The following is a 17,570-nucleotide window of genomic DNA, read 5'->3' as shown; positions in this document are numbered from 1 at the left end:
TGCTACATAAAAGATTTGAAATCAATCAAATCTTTTGTGGATTTAAATATTTTTATGGGGAGGTTCGCCGGGAATCTATAGATACAAATCATTTTTTTCCCTCAACGATTTATATATTCAAAAGGCATAAAATAATATTTACGATGGTGCGCATAAGCTTTTCTTATTTGTCAAAAACTAAATTTGTTGTGACAACCGCAGCAAAATAACTCTAAAATATTGGAAAAATGTATGACAGGCAATTTGTGTTAAAGGATTTGAACATTAGCGTTTTGACTAATGTCCCATCATTATTCAATGATGTGATTGACGTGTTTTATCATCCAATTTTTGAAATGACCGCTGGCTTTGAAAATAATCATATTCCGTCCGATAAATCAATAACCATTTCTGCGTTTTATTATGCGAATCTATTAATCCGCAGACGTTGTACGTATACATATTTACTGACGGGTGGATGAGGTCCAATTGCGCTTGTATAATCATCCGGTTGATGGACTTGCCCACCCAACACGTCACACGCATTTTACCCACAATTTAGACGATCGATTGATTTAAAAAAGTAGCTCTTTTTTCTATCTATCCTATCTATCTACTTTCTATCAATGGGAAATGTCTCTGCAGCTCTATAACAAAACAACAAAGGAACTGTTCATAGAGAAAGATTTTTCTCACTTCTAGTTGGCTTTATATATCGGCGGCCAACACTAATGATCGGTTCGAATAGATGTATCCGTCGTCTCAAAAGAGATAAATAGAAACGGCCCTGTTCTATTACGTTTTCTTGATTCTATTTGGTCTCCTATATTTTCTTTAATTTGCTGTTGAACGCTTATATAGACGATATATATTCTTTCGGTCAATCCCTTCTCTTCTGTGCTGCCGACTCTCATCCCTATTGCTTCATCCATCCGAATCCTTTAATGCGAAAGTATAAAATAAAAAGAAAAAAGGATGGCTGCTGCTGCTGTGGGTTTGAGCGAGAAAAAAGCTTTTTTTTATATGCACGTCGACAGTCTACATATCAAGAGCTTCTCTCTAAGCTAACGATATCAAACGAACCACAGACTTGATATAATATATATATATTAATCTATATATAGGGTATATATAGCTCTCTTGGTGGGCTATATAGTTTATATTGTTGCAGCAGAGAGCTATTATTATATCATTTATAGATGTATAAACCCCCCTATGTAGACCACATGGTTAAGTATATAGATGTCTATACAGTAGTGGCCAGCAGCATCTTCATGTGATGAAGATGAGCCGCTTTTGAGCGGTTTCAAATGGTCTAGAGAGGAGACGACGAGAGAGTCTTAGAGATTATATTGTCCTTGGCTGTTAAGCATTAGAGATAGCTATACATTCGTCTCGTCGAAAATGTCTAATGTTACATCATCATATGCAAGCGCAGCAGCAGCAGTTTTGATGGGCATTATATTTATAGACGTCTTAAGGGTGGTGGTGGTGGTGGGGGGGGGGGGCTCAAGTTCTCGATCCTTCACGAGAAAGTGGTGCTCGTCCTATAGCAGCAGTGATTTGATTCCTCCTTTATTATTACGCCAAAAAGATCGCATAAGGGGGTTTTCCTGGAAAATGTATGGTGGATGTGGCTAGGATTTATAATTTTTCTAATGATCATAAAATATGTATTTCACAGCCCGCAGCAGCTGCTTTCAATGAATCAAAAGGAGACAATTTGAGAAGATACTATATAAAATATATTTGGGCATAAATTTTTTCAAATATTTTTCAACACTTTGCGCTTCTCATTATCCCCGGCCTTTGTACATCTGTCCTACACTTATTGTTGTGTATTTATATGCGAGCCTATAGACTATACGTGCCAGCACAGCTGTGTAATTGTTGCTGCATATTGTTCAATGTTCATTCTAATATAACAGCAGAGCATTTGAGATTGCTAACGGGTAATATATAAGGAATTTTTCTTCTTTTGCATGGCCTATCCAAGGACTTTTTCTTGCTGCTCTAATATGTGCTAGAATGTATCTAGGGTCTCGAGATGAAAGAGATGTGTGCTGCTGTTGCAGGGAGCTGCTGTGTGCTTTCTATGTATCATCGCATAGTTGGCGAAAATATCTAAATTGTGTACTATAAGAGCAGCTGCAGCAGCAGCAGCAGCACACGAGGAAAAAAGGCCTATAGCCTATCCACACACACACGGAATAATATGCATGAATAATTTGGCGTTTTAGCTGCTCCTGTGCTGATGGAAAGGGGAAATCTGTGCTATAGGGAGAGACGGCGACACGTCAGAAGAGAGAGAATATAAAACTATAGAACAAGAGCCAGCGTCTGTATTTTATTTGAGATTTCACGTATAACCTTTTATCATTTTATATTAGCCTACACACACATATACGAAAAAGAGGACGATTCAATTTGGTTGTTTTTATATTTGTCTCTGCATAAAACGATATGGACATCATTTCCCGCAGAGCTAGTGATGTGTATATAGATGCATCCTTTTGATATAATATTTTCTTTGAAGAAAATTATTTCTTGAAAAAATAAATAGAACAAATCATAAAAAAACAAACAATCGAGATGGCCATGATGAAGAGCGTATCCACATCACAAGACTTTGATGTTATATTGGTGCGATGTGGCACAGCAGTTGCTGCTGCCTGCTGCCGGAATCGTGTGATCAAATAAGAGACAGAGATATATAATAAATATTTTATTATAAAATATCTAAAAAGGAAAAATATATAATATAGAATGAGATATATACAGATGCCAGTCACGACCCGACGCGCGGATGTGTGTCTGGTCCTTTCCAGCACATGTCACCACGCTCGAATCATCCAATCGGCGCTATATAGCATCCGTCGCCTCCAGCATGGCATCATCTCACCAGCATCAGACGTAGCGGACACATATTATTATATATACAATACACAGAAAGAGATTACACCAAAAGATTCACAGAGTCCAGCACCCATCATATCTTTTGTGTGCGTGTGTATAATATTATATATAATATTATACGCCCGGATGTAGCCTACGTGTTATTCCATTTGTGATAGTATGATGGGATGGTGTGTCGCCTTATGGTATAATATATAAATATTCTCTATATTATAGATTAAATACGACGTTATATAATTTGTAAAGGTCCTATTCACCTTTTGTCAAAAGGGCTTACATGTCTTTGAACACAACGGGAAGTTATCGAGGGATATATGAAACTTTGATGAGGATAAATGTCTCAAAGACATTTTGGCAGAAAAAGTGATAAAGAATAGAGAGAAATCTTTATGTAAGCCAATAATATAAATATATCACACAAGAGACTGTGCTGCTGCTGGGGGGTTGCATTTCACGCTGCCGTGCACAACAGCAGCAGCACCAGGCAGCTTCTAATCCAACCGATAAATAAAAAAAAAACCAAAAAAAGGAAGAAAAACGTGACAAAATATACTGCCGAGTTCACCTCACTTGGACAGCAGCACGCGGCGGAGAGAATTTATCTCTTTGGATTTTCGGTAATGGACCAAGACATTTCCGTCCTTGTTTTTCATCCGAGAGTACATTTTTATCCTAAAACACGTATATACTATAAGAGATCGAAACCGTAGGTTTTATAGATCGGGACAACATCACGCACAATTCCCATATATAAAAAGAAAAGAAGAAATACTGCTGCTGCTGTGCAACTGCTGATGCCACGAAGAATTACTGAAATTGTTGATCACGATCTTGCCTATGTAGTATGTAGGCCTATTGGACAAACGCCGTTGGGGGTTTAATACCCTGTAATATTTTCATATTTTTTAAAAATTATTTTTTAGATATTATAAGAGTAATACAGGATTATTTCTCCGGTTGATCGTTTATTTAATTGCTGATATTCCTTTATAGCTGCTGATTAGTTCAATTCCCTGGAGGATAATGTACACTATACTCTGCGTGAATTCTATAATCAAAATGTTCTTCTTTTGATATAATTCGCCTTTATCTCTTTACCCTTAAATGTAATACGACTGATGCCAAGGAGAATAAGCTGATGCAGCATAGCACACAGCGGGAATTGACTTTATATAGATTACATCCATTGCTGCTGGTCAGCCTCTTGAATCAACTGTGCAGCTGCTGGGCTGCCGAGAATAAAAACTTTTTAAGACGTGAAAATGGTGGTCGCCATACTACTAACTAAGCCGTTGGGCACAGAGGACGAGCGGAGGGTCGAACGAGCGGAAAAGATCTTGTTATATCGCTCATTTATTTAACCGCATTACAGATAGAGCGGCGGAGGCCCAGCATTTAATCACAGAGGGACTATTCCTTTTTATATTATATTAGATATAGGAGACTGCGTCTATTTAGTGATCAAGCTGTGTGTGTGGATCTATCGCCGCAGGGGCTGATGCTATAGCTGAATGATGGCCAGTCTTTTTTTTATAATGTAAGATACAACATCTCATTTCCACCTGTTTTCTTTTCTGATTAAACATCTGTATAAGAGTATTAGTCGTCTGCTGCTGTGGCAAAAGATAGCTTATAAATTGTTCGTGACTAGGATTACATCAACGACGACGAAGACTGCTGCTGCTGCATGGAGCGTGCTGGAAGGATTTAATTTGTTAATTGCTCATTTTCATTCCTGATGGCTGGCTATACTGCTGCTGCTGCTGTATATGCTGTGCTGGTCTTTGATGTAATTGAATCTTAGCCTTTTTAGACTTGTTATGTAAGACTATACACAATGGGGTGGATTGCCTGATGTCTTAATTATTTATTCACCATCACGGTTGCCTCATATCTCTTTTGCATATTATAGTCCATCAGCACTTTCTGGTCTATAGCCGATGAATTATTTATGCACATCTGGAGTTTTGCTTTGGATAAATCTACTGATCTGATCGGCCGATCGTCTATACAGCTGACAATATATCCGAAAAGTTCTGTGTCTTTTGAATAATATCCGCCACATTTGAATATATTTGGCAGCACTTTTATCTCAGCACATCAATCGGTGCGATGCGCAGTAGGAAATTTGTCTTTTCGCAGAAATCTACACGTGAGCTGAATAATAATCAACCTTTGAATTCAACACAGCACATCTATATATCCTTTCGTGTGTGTGTGCTGTGTGGGTTTAGCCAATATTCGATGTACTATTCCATGTATAATAGCTTCTGTGATGTTGACTGGCAGTTGACATTTCGAAACAGAAAATATATTAAGGGGCGTAGGCCTATATAACATATATTTTAAAGCCTCAGCCGATGCGCACAGAAGCATTTCCAATGAAAACCGAATTATTACATAAAATGTTTTGCATTGATCAGTATTGGAAAGTTCAGGGAATTTCTTTTTCATGTCTCCTTCAATATTCTAATAAGATGCATTGCATATTATATTAGGCATCAGCTATATAAAACAAACAGATATATCATTCATTCGCGAATAGCTGCCGGGGTTCATTTGAAAAGAGTTGGCGTTTTATTCCGCCCCCGCTCCTGTATTAAATAGATATTTTACACTGAATTTTATTCGAATGATGAGCAATACTTTATATGTGCACAGATTTTAATATATATATATATTTAGTCAATTATTAACAACTGGAAATGTATTATCGCCTTCGGGCATCACTCTCCATACTCTCAGCACTCTAAATAATAACTTATTCAATAAAAGTTGAAAATTAATTCTGAAAAGGTCTTTCACAACGTATGCAAGCGCGATTGCATCATTATAAACGTATAAAATAATTCCGGGAAATTCAAGCGATATGCCAAACTTTTCGAGAGATTCGATTATTGAAGCGCCTTGATGATATTTCCTGGCATTTTATCTCCTATATCTCTTTTGATTTTTGGATTATAATTATTATATCATTGAAAATTGCGCTGATTGGAGACTGCTCTTTATAGCAGCAACCCAACGCCCTTTGAAAATAGTATATCAAATCACATCAAAAGAAAAGTGTGAAGTCTTTATGCGTATATTATTATATAGATTTGAAAAGGTCTGGCAGCACAAAACAAATATTTAGAAATGTGTCCAGCAAATAATATAGTCCAGTCCAGCAGGAGAACGAGAGAGAGAAACTGTTTGATGATCGATGCTGTTTGCCCAAGTGAATGGTCGATACTTTGCCCGCAGCAAACGGTCACGAAGACCAGCACCAATATATGCCCACACACTACCCTCCAGCTATATATATATATATACTGTACTGTGACTGGAACGTGCTGGGACCAATACAAATCATGCTACTGTCGCATCAATCATACACTGGAGATATATAAATTATATGTAAAAGCATATATCCAACACCATCCTGCAGATATATTACGGATATATCATTATCAATATAGAAATAAACTGTCTGTGTAATATTGAAAATCAATTTTTTTTCCTCTTTTTATATTACACGCCCACCATATTTCATGTAAAGCCAGATGGGGTCTGTTATTTCAATAGAAGACTGCTGTAATGTTTCCATCGGAAATAATATAGCTTTGCAAGATCTGGAAAATATATGGAACGTTATATAATTTAGATATCTAGAGGATATGTGGCATAAGACAGCCCAGCTGTTATGTCTATATCTTTTATAAAATAAAAAAAAATCTTATATCTCCACATTTATTTTTTTTCTGCTGCTCTCAAAGTCTGGCGACGAATATTTTGTTATGGAAGAATGTGCAATGCAAGAATAGGAATAATAATATATGCCACATCATTTTAGGCCTATATTCCATTTTTTAGCAAAGTATTTTCCACAACTTTTATTATACAGCCTACGAGAGAGTTATAATATTATTATTTATTCTGGAATCACAGAAATAAATGTTTAAAGGTTATACAATCACATGTAGCCTATACTATGCAATTTGATTGCAATCAATCTGCTGCAGAATCTATCAGGAGATGATGACGTCTGTGCTGTGTGTACAGACTATAAATCTAGGCTATATTATACTTGACACACTCGATTGATAAATATATATATTGTATTATGGACTGCTGGGGTGTATTGAGTCTTTTGACCTCAAAACCTTTCAGTCCATCAGGACTGTGAGCGCAGCCCCAAAGACCTTTATATTCTCTGTTCTGCTACTGCTATGCTGCGTCCTATATATTGTGTTTGCTGTTGGGTCGATCCCGGCAACAACAAACACATTCAACAAATATAAATAAAAAGAACCGCACAGCGTATAGTATATACATAGGTGAGTGCTGCTGGGCCGGCTGTCTGTGCTGGATTTATATATAATAGACACAAGTGCGCTGTGGTCTATTGTATACACATAACATGTCCCAGGTCTATATAACATTTTATAACAATGCCAGCAGTGAATTCATCACGTTGATGGCTCTCAGACTGAACCTTTCATCGTTATATATATATAATCAGACAAATGTATTTATAGTTCTACATTAAATCGAATTAGATTTGGTTCTATGTTGCTATTATAAACGACTTTCGAATATTGTATTTTTATTTCATCTCTGTGTGCTGCGTGTAGGCCTATAGGCCTATTATATACAGAGTCTAGACGTCACGTGCTTGCGTCTACACGTAGGCTGTAATACATATAAGAAATAAATATTTGATCGAGTTTCACACGTGCCTAGCTGTTATAATAGAAGAAAAAGAAAAAAATAAACGACTCCGGCGTATATAGATATAATATTATACATTTATCTAAAGAAATCTCAGCTGTTGTTTCCCAAACGCTCAGCACATCACCCCATAGCATCACACAGCAGCGTCGGCGGCTGCAGCATTGAGTGCTACTGTATTATATACACGACAGCAGTAGCAAAGCAACTGTTTGGTATGCATTGGCTGGTCCCTGAGATCCATCATTCCCCAACACACACACAGCACAAAACCCTCCTTTTTTTTCTTCTTTTCCTTTTATTTCGCCCACAGTGCTCAGAGTTTCTCGCCTGAGAGAGAGACTATCGAGCGCACGTGCCTGGCATTCCCTATATATATAATATTAGACACCCACAGCACAGCGAAATTCCTTCAAAATCTATATCAAACTTTTGTGTAAATATAGATATGCTATTTACTATACAGGCTATTTCGTATATTATAGACCAAAGAGATTTTCAGTCTAATAATCTCCGTTCAGGATATAGTAGAGTTGTGCCTATATATAATGCCAGCGTATTATAATATAGCTTTTGTGCTGTGCATATTATCTTCTCTGCTGGCTGGCTGGATATGCTTATTATTATTATACACAAGAGCTGCTGGCGCGATATCATCTATGACACACTGCAAGGAGGATATTATATATATGTTGGATATATCATATGTAGCAGCATGCAGAGGCTTATATGCCTTTCAATTCAAAAGGGGTTATTATCGTCTGTTGAATATCCTGATTATATATATGCATCCCGAGTAGTACAGCTAGGATATAATACCCTCCATTGGCTCAATATTATATCTACCCAAATTATTGATAAATGTGGAATTTGGGTGTATATCGTCAGGGCGTGTCCTTTACATAGACGTATTAAAACAGAACAAGATTTATATAGATTTGTTCTGTCCGAGGGAAGAAAAGGGAGGAAAGGAAAGAATGAAGAAAAGAGGGGACCAGACTTTCCTTTCCTCCCTTTTCTTCCCTCGGGCACGATTAACCCGAAAAGCCTATCACTATGCCACATGGGGCGAGCCAAAATAAAATCTCCTGTTCACGGCAGCCCTTCACACTGCAACGCGCCGCTAAGGGGTCAGCTTGACCCATACCTTTGGATCTTAATAAGGTCTATATAGACACATTTGAGCGCACTAACCTTGTATTAATATATAGGCCCTATATAAAGCAGCAGCATCAAATGAATAATTGCAAAAATAACTAAATTGATGCTCTCAATGTGGACAGCAGCAGCGCAGCGGAGAGCGGACTCTAAAGTGGTTCTATATGCACATGGCGGAGAAGACGAGGAGAGACTTCGCGTTATATTCTCTGTGATAGCGCATAGCAGCACATCAGCATTCCGCGAAGCTGAAAAGGTCCTCGCTTAATAGAATTTAGACCGCACCAGCAGCAACATCTGCAGGCATATATACATTATAGTTCTGTTCGGTTTGTCTCTGAAGTAGCAGCAAACAGCAACAGCCAGCAGCATGCACCAACAGCATCGCTCGATATTCATTACGGCCTCCTGCTTGATGATTCATCATCTCGATTAATGCAATTTCTATATGCATATACACTATAATATGACGATGCCTGGATACATTCAATTATATACCGGCGCAATATTTCCAGTCAGAAACTGCATGCTGCTCATACTCATTTATAAATGAAAATTTTGAAAAAATGGAAATTTGAGCGACTATAATAAAATAAAATATGATGACACTCTCAGAGAAGCGCTGTTTCCTAATAGGAAACCGTTGTTTAGATATATCTAAACAAGAGTCGTTTTGCCACCTCCTCCGAGACATCGCATGTTTACAAATTTTTTCGAAACAAAAATGTTTGCTAAACCTTAGCTCATTGTATAGGAAAACAGGGGCGCGAGATTATAGTCACCCTAACTCTAACTCTTCCTATCATCACCCAAGGCCCCTCGCCACCCACCACCACCATCCGGTGAGGTGACTGACATCTAAATAATTTTCGAGTATTACTAATAATTTTTTCGTATTTTCTGATCATTTGGTAAGCGATAGCAAGGTTTGAACTCAAGACCAACTTTTTATATTATTACTAGCTTAGTCCGCTACCGACTGAGTTACTTTTCCTTATGAATGTTGATACAATGAAGTTTATAAAAATATATATAAAGCAAATAAGATAGCTCAACCTCTACCATAGGCTAACACCATCCACCAATAGGGGAGAGAAGGGCTAGTTGGCAGGGTCACTTTTTGTGAATTTATTTGAATTTTTGATACGTTTTGCAAATTGAATGAATAAATCAAATTCAGATTTCAATTCTCTATGAATTGATCGTATTTGTTTACAATGTTCATTTACACGAAATTTTGAAATTGAGAAAAACTGCAAAAAAAAGTCTGCCAACTTGCCCCACCTACGGGTAAGTTGGCAGCTGACGATTCTCCATTGCTCCAAAATTTCTAGGTCGAATTTTGAAAACTTGCAACTTAGCATCTCGCGAGAAATCTGTATGCCAACATGCCCCTCAAAATTTCTGCCAACTAATCCCACAGGGTGCTTTTCGAACAAATAAATTGATAACTAAATAACTTTTTAATGTAGAACTGTCGGGTTTCTTTTAAAAATAGGATAAACATTAATTCTATTTGGCTAATGGGTTTTCTGACACTCTTACAGTTTTATACTATGAGAAAAATAAAAAGTGCTGAGAGGCCCAAAAAAAATTTTTGTCGTTTTTTTTTCTTTTTGCTCTAACTCCTGTTGGGGAAGTAGTATACGTTTGAAATTTTGTATCAGCAATCTAAGTGTTGTCTTTCATATTTGGTGTAAAAGGTTTGATTTGTTTTGGTCTGTAAGGGGTCTAACTAGCAGAATGCCAACTTACCCCACCTGCAAACTAGACCCCCTCTCCCCTACACAGTAAAAAGGCGTATTTTTGAGCTACACGTTTATAAACTTTCATCCACGACTGATATCTATAAGGTATTCAAATTAAAATGAAACTTATTTATGATGCTATATCCACTCATATATATGGACTATGTCAACAAAGACGTTTTAGTACAGCCAGTCTAAATAATAACCTACCAGATTAAATGCCTATACATACGTATATTTGTCGATCAATGTATTTAACTATATGTACCTACATGTAGGTAAATATCATCAGATTACATCGATCAAACATCGCAGCAGCGACATTAATATAACGGAACTGGCATGCACAGCAATCAGCCCTGCAGCAGCACTCCACCCTATATACGTACACACGCAAATGTATAAGCGGAGCATATAATAGTAGAGAGAGAGCCTGCCTTTCATGTCCTATATATAGCGGCCCTCTCTCAATAATACCAAACATATTTAGCATTTACAACTTTTGGATGTTGATCGTTATACTTTGATACTACTATACTTATATAGGCTATAGTTCATACACGCCCACTATGTATATATAACTCTGCCCCCAGGTTAATACAGCCAATGCTGCAATGCGTAGCCACCATCATGTGTATTGGGCTTTTATATAGCCTTTTAAATATTTATATTAAACTTTGTTGATGGGATCGGTTGGGATTTAAAAAAAAGATCAACAAAAATAGCTGTATACCTGATGCATATTTGAATTAGGGGGAAAACTTTGACGATCTTTATTCCTACCATCAGATATATAAAAGCTTAGCTTATTGTGTTTTATAGTTTTTACATTGAGGTTCGTATCAATATTTTATTTATTAAAAAAGAAAAATGCCAGGTAGAGATTAGACTATGGCCATTTTTTTATGATGGGACAATTTAGGCCAATATACTTCATACACACGCTTGGCATTCGCTACTGTGCTGATATATGGGGCAAGTTGGTGACAAGCATGATGTAATGTTCTAAAAGAAATGGAATTCAATCCATTGAATATTACAACGAGGGAATGCGGTACACATGCAGGGCACTCGACAGCATTCACGTAGAGCGGAGGGAGTCACGCAATAAAACGGTGCCGGTTGACTGTGTTATACACATCAGCTGATGGACTTGTGGTGTTAAAGGGCCCACGCAGTGCAGCGTGGCAAGCATCACGTCAACCAGTAAAAGTACTCCACCGTCTCCTGTGCTCTAAATCCTTAATATATTACATTCGTATATTATAATAGACTCTCTTTTAATATAACCCCCAGGGGAGAGTGGGGCGACTGGCTCACTTTTTTTTCTCTTAGCTCCCATTCCCTTATTTTCCAACGTATTTAGATCCACCAAATCTTAAAAGAAAGACAATCTTTTCTGCTTTAAATGGTGATTTTTTCAATTCGATCTAAATAAATGAAGACTAGGTTATTGCCGATTAAAAAAAAAGAGCAAACCCGCCCCAGACACGGGGTCACTTGCTCACACCACCGGGGTGTCTCGGCCCCTGTATTTCTTACTGAAAAACCGTTGACTGACAGTAGAAACTCAAAATTTAAAAAAATAACCCAATAATGCAACCCACCAACGGAATATCAATTAAAAAGCTTAAATAAGTATGGTAGTTGACTAAAAACACGAAAAAAGTCGAACACAAATAATTTTACTACTATCATATGCAATTTTATGTAAGCCAAAAAGCCCCGACGATGTGTGGCCGATGCGTCCCCAACAAAGGAGTCTTAGTATATTATTGAATATCTCTTATTTAAACTATTGTAAATATAAAACAGGCTTAAAGAAGAGATAACGTAGAGTATTTTCCAGATTTTTTAATAATTTTAAAGTAATCGGGAAAGCCGATATTTGATTCGAAAGTAAAAGTAGGACGACCCAATCTTAAGACGAAAAATTTATTTTACTTTTCATTCCTCAACCGTTCGTCGTACTACCATGAAATTTGGTTTTAAGATGCGCATTACTAACATATACATCTCCTGATTTTTTCAATATTTTATTGCAATTCTAACCCATCAAGAAATCAATTGAGCCAACCGACCCGAACGCCAAATCGCCCCACTCTACCCTACATATAAGACACAGCAGAGTGGAAAATATAGACAAATGCAATTTAATCTCCGAGAAACCCATCAGATAAATATAGTAATACGCAGATAGATACAAAGTAACAAGAAAACCCAATAATACTATTATACTGATGCTGTCTGAGGATGGTGGATTTATTTATAGATATATTTCAAATCGCTAGATGTGTATCCCTGTATATAGCCTACAGCCGTGATTTTTATTTATGCAAAAATGCTGGCGAAAAATATGAACAAGTTTTTTCCTATCCCAATAAAACTATGAAATAAAATTTGGTCGATGTATAAGAAAAAAAGGGCCACATATATAGTTTGATCCATCGTATAGGGAGACCGGAGTCATTTGGTATACGGGGTAAGATGCTCTTTCCTGATTTATTTAATTAAAATCAAAATTGAGCTGATTTTGAGATTGCCAAATCGAGTAGTTTTATAATTAACAGGTTTTCACCTAGTAACTGATGGTTTATTGCTAAAATTGTGGATTTGAAGGTAGATAAACTAATTTTTGACTTATAAAGTAACTTTTTCCAGCGATAGTATAATTTTTCTCCCATGTATTTCGTTATTAACTAATATTTATAATCTTTTGCAAAAAGAAAGTTTATTATCTTGGCTAAAATTTGTGTTTTTTGGTTTCTAAAATAAAGATTATTTACTATTTCATTTTAAATTTAGAATCTGGATACCTATCCATGGGGTAGGTTGGCCATTTATTTTCGGGGCAAGTTGTCCCATTTACTTAACATTGTCTGCTGACTGGGGTAATTTGGCCCATTATTTTCGTCAGCTTCTACTTTTCTCTTGATGGCCAACTTTCCTCTAGCAGCGGTGGCGATTTTCCCTAAAATTGAGGTGATAAATCATTCATTATCACTTTTATAAGAGTAATTTTATCATATATTTTTCGACGCCACATTTTAGCTAAGATAATAAGCTTTCATTATTTTTTAATATTTTACAATTCTGGTAAAAATTACGGAGTGCAGGACCGGGTGTGTAAAAAGTGAGCCAACTAGCCCCGGTCTCCCTAAAGAAAGTTGGGTTAATATTGAAGTCATCAGCTCATCGCGAAATCACACGCGGATAAAGAATGAAATATATTAATAGAATAAAGTGTCTGGATAACTTTTTCTTTGTCGCTCTTCGCATATATACAAGCAGGCACCGGCCGTTTAATAATCCACTTGTTTGATCTAGTGCATAGACAGAAAAAAATCAATTGTTGCATAATATTTATATTGAGTCTATATGTTGCTGCTGCTGGCCGGCCGGATGCGCTTTTTATCTTTTGCTTTGCTGTTGCTAAAACAAATATTTGACTTTTTGCGAGTGTGTGATGTGTTTGACAGCAGCGCAGCAGTCAGGAAAAGTCAAATGAGCACGTCTGAAAAACAGTTGGTGCGTGCTCCGTGCTGCTGCTGTTTGCTCAACAATTTGACCCCTGGAAGCTTTTAAATTTTCCATGTCTACAGTATATATTTTACGATGTACTATTAATAAACGTATGTAGACAGCGCGCGCGTGCTGTGCGGTTGTTGTACTATACATCAGAGAGGCCGCGGGCTTTCGTTGTTAAAACAATTTTTTGAACCACGCCCTGCTGCTGATGAAGTTATATATAGGCCTATATAATAAAAGGATGCTGGCGAAATTGATAATAGAAATAAAAATGGGAATTAATAAGCGAATTATATATACAGGGAGCAATGAGCCGCCGCACCGCGTGTTGTGCTGTGTAGCTCAACGTATATAATATATATATAGGCTACAAGAACAAAAGCTGGAAATATGTATAAGACATTATTAGGCCCCCTATTATTATTAGTTATGCGCCTTGCATAACTAATAATAATAGGGGGCCGAAAACTATATACATGTACGGCACGTGGATGCACTTATCTATTTAGCCTATGTATTAAACATAGCTGGAAGAATATTTTAACGCATAAATATATTATAGGCCTATACTCTGCATCATGATGTTCTTTTTCTGTCTATATAAAAGTCTCGAATTTTTGAGACAATATGTGTATGCTTATATCTTTACTGACACGTTACAAAGTGACAACAAGACAGCCGAGACTTTATATTTCAGTAGACCCAAGTGTGAAATAGATGAGTGGAAAAAGAGTTTGCCTGACAAGTCCTGTATTACTCCTCATGATGTATAAAAGATTTGCGCAGCTCATTTCAAAGTGTTTTATTTTTTATTACGCCGTACTGCTGCTGCTGCGATCAAGTTTCTTCTCCGCATGTTATAGACAGCACATGCTGCTGCTGCTATGAAGTCAGCAAAAAGGGAGAAGAACATATCTACCCAAAGTTGGACGTGTATGAAGAAGTTGGGCCCTGTCTTATATTAGAGAGAGCTGGAAAGTCTCAGAAGGAAAGTACAGATCGCGATGTGCTCTGCTGTGCACCAGCGTCAGCCCTATACAAGTTTTCCAAAGAAGATTTTCTTCATATTTATATGTATTATATAAAAGAATCGCGGAGCTGATCCATATGTAATAGACGTCCTGGCTTTGCGCGCATCAAATATATAGAAGAATATGCAGAAACAATTCTGAACGAATAAATATTTAAAGTTATGCTAGATGTGCTGGCTATTATATGGCTGTTATTTATGGTATAGATTCACTTCTTGACATTATACATATGCGGGTATAGTCTACATATAACAGATGGCAATGTTCAGCACGGCCAGCGCGTCTATATATAAATATCCAAGACAACGTTGATCCTATTTTAATGTTTCCGTATACGGACTTTTATGTCTTTAGCCTGTACACAGTCACATCTAAAGCATAAGAAATGGATGTTAAATATAGAGGTCATAAAACGAAAAGTCTGCATAAATTACGACACGAAAACAGTATAAGTTACATTAAAAAGCTTTTCATGCTGTATATATAATATGAGACGTTAATGTCATCAACATAAACAGCCTAGATACATTTAATGAAAAGCACAGGGGTTTAATCAACACTTGCGGAAACATAAAAGTGCTCAGACTGTAGTAGAAGCATAATTTATGAGCCAATCTTATCAGATATATGTTGTTATATCAAATTGATGGAATAAGGAAATATCGTCTATTGTATGCTGGTGTAATAATAAATAAATTGTATAAGCGTGTTATGGCACACATGATCGATTATCGATGGACATAAAACAAAAATGTTTCTATACAACACATCCATCGTTATAGAAAGACAATATAATATCCCACAGCATCACACCATATATTATAATAATATATTTAAGTCAATGTGCTGCAGCTTTGTAATGTACATCGTGCTGTGCGCGGACAAAGTTTGTGTGTTGTCTGTGCTGAGGTTATCGCTCATAGTGCGGTCGGGCGTCACACCCAACTTTGTCGCCCTTTTATATTCTTTTTGCATCACACGGTGAGAGATATAGATGTGATTTATCGATCAGTGTCTATATAAAACACTGTTTTGTTAGACCACATAGAGAGATAGCCTGCTGTGATGTAGCCTTTAGACTTTTCTATACAGCACCACAGCAACAAATAACATCTCTATTATATTATTAAGTTATATACTCCTACTACTATTTATATATATAATAAAAGAGCTGTTTTATATTATGTATTATTGGTATGCTTATAATGTAATAAGCTGCACGGTCAACTGATTAATCCCCCGAATAATCTTATTTATAGTTCTTCTTCTTCTTCGATCAATGTAATAAAGAAAATCAATCGGCCATCACAGCGCAAGCATCGTCGTCAATATAAATGTACATTGTAGTTATCTAATACCATTATTATATCTCTTTGATCTTTTATAATGTTAATAATCCCGCGTGCGGTATATTATATAATATTATATAGAACTCGTTTCCATATCAAAATGATGATTTGGTATTGGCGAAAATCGTCCAGGCGGAATATTCCTCTTCCCGCAACGTATAATATAAACGGATACATCTTCCACCACAATAAATTCTGCATTCATTAATTGCAGCAGCAGATTTTATTCTCTTTGACATTATTCGACCTCTATACTACCTTTTCTATTTTTATCTAATGTATTTCTAATACTTCAACGTTATTCGCCCTTGAAATCTCGGCTTTTTCGTTCTCGACATTTGTCTGCTGCTGTGCATAGAGTATAATATTTGTTTTATTGATCCTCACTCGAGTATGGAAAGCGAAAGGCATCGTGAAACAACAACAACAACTAGAGACCTGGGGGCTTGTAAACCGATTCTCTATAGCTCTCTCCGGCTCTCTCAAGGCTATACACATTCGTGCGTGTATACCAATGCGGAATATATATATAATGTACATATCCTTGCACTACATATAACGAGGCGTCAGCACAGCACATCTGCATATATAGAAGTCTAGATAACGTGAAAAATAACTACATAAGCCTATATATTCTTGGGGCTATTTTTAATATTGCTGTCTATATATTCTTTTATGTATGACAAGAATGTATACACCCCTGGTGGAATATTAGAAACCATCGTCCAAATCATCAAGCATCGCCTGTGGGCTATATATAAAGGCTCTCTGCTATATAATGAAGCCAATAATCAATCGATTTCGATCATTATCTGTATATAATATACTCACAGGCTATATCTTGCATGCTTCTCGCGAATGGTAATAGGCCATTAGGTGCTGCTTCTCTGGTAAAACTTCTGTTTAATGGGCTATTATAATGGCCGCAAATCGTCTTGGCACACATATCTCACGCAAAAGCAATAGCGCAAATAAAGAATATCATTTATTTATTTATCATCATTATTATTTAATCATCTCTCTGTTTCGCTTGTCTGGTTGCATTACGAACAAGTGGAGTCATACAGTAGGCCTATATAAACTCGTTTATCCACTTCGACCGCCACCAGTATTTATTAATTATCATGCATGTATAATGCATAAATATATAC

General features: G+C 36.6%; 1 protein-coding gene across 2 annotated transcripts in view; it reads left to right on the top strand.

The window, feature by feature from the left end:
• The window catches only part of LOC124321251, a 36,831-nt gene that overhangs the window by 319 nt on the left and 18,942 nt on the right, over nucleotides 1–17,570 (top strand). The gene's annotated exons all lie outside the window — the stretch shown is intronic.

The sequence above is a fragment of the Daphnia pulicaria genome, chromosome 1, assembly GCF_021234035.1.
Source record: "Daphnia pulicaria isolate SC F1-1A chromosome 1, SC_F0-13Bv2, whole genome shotgun sequence".
Classification (NCBI taxonomy): Eukaryota; Metazoa; Arthropoda; class Branchiopoda; order Diplostraca; family Daphniidae; genus Daphnia; species Daphnia pulicaria.
Note: the sequence above shows the minus strand (reverse complement) of the source record. Positions and strands in the feature narration are given on the sequence as shown.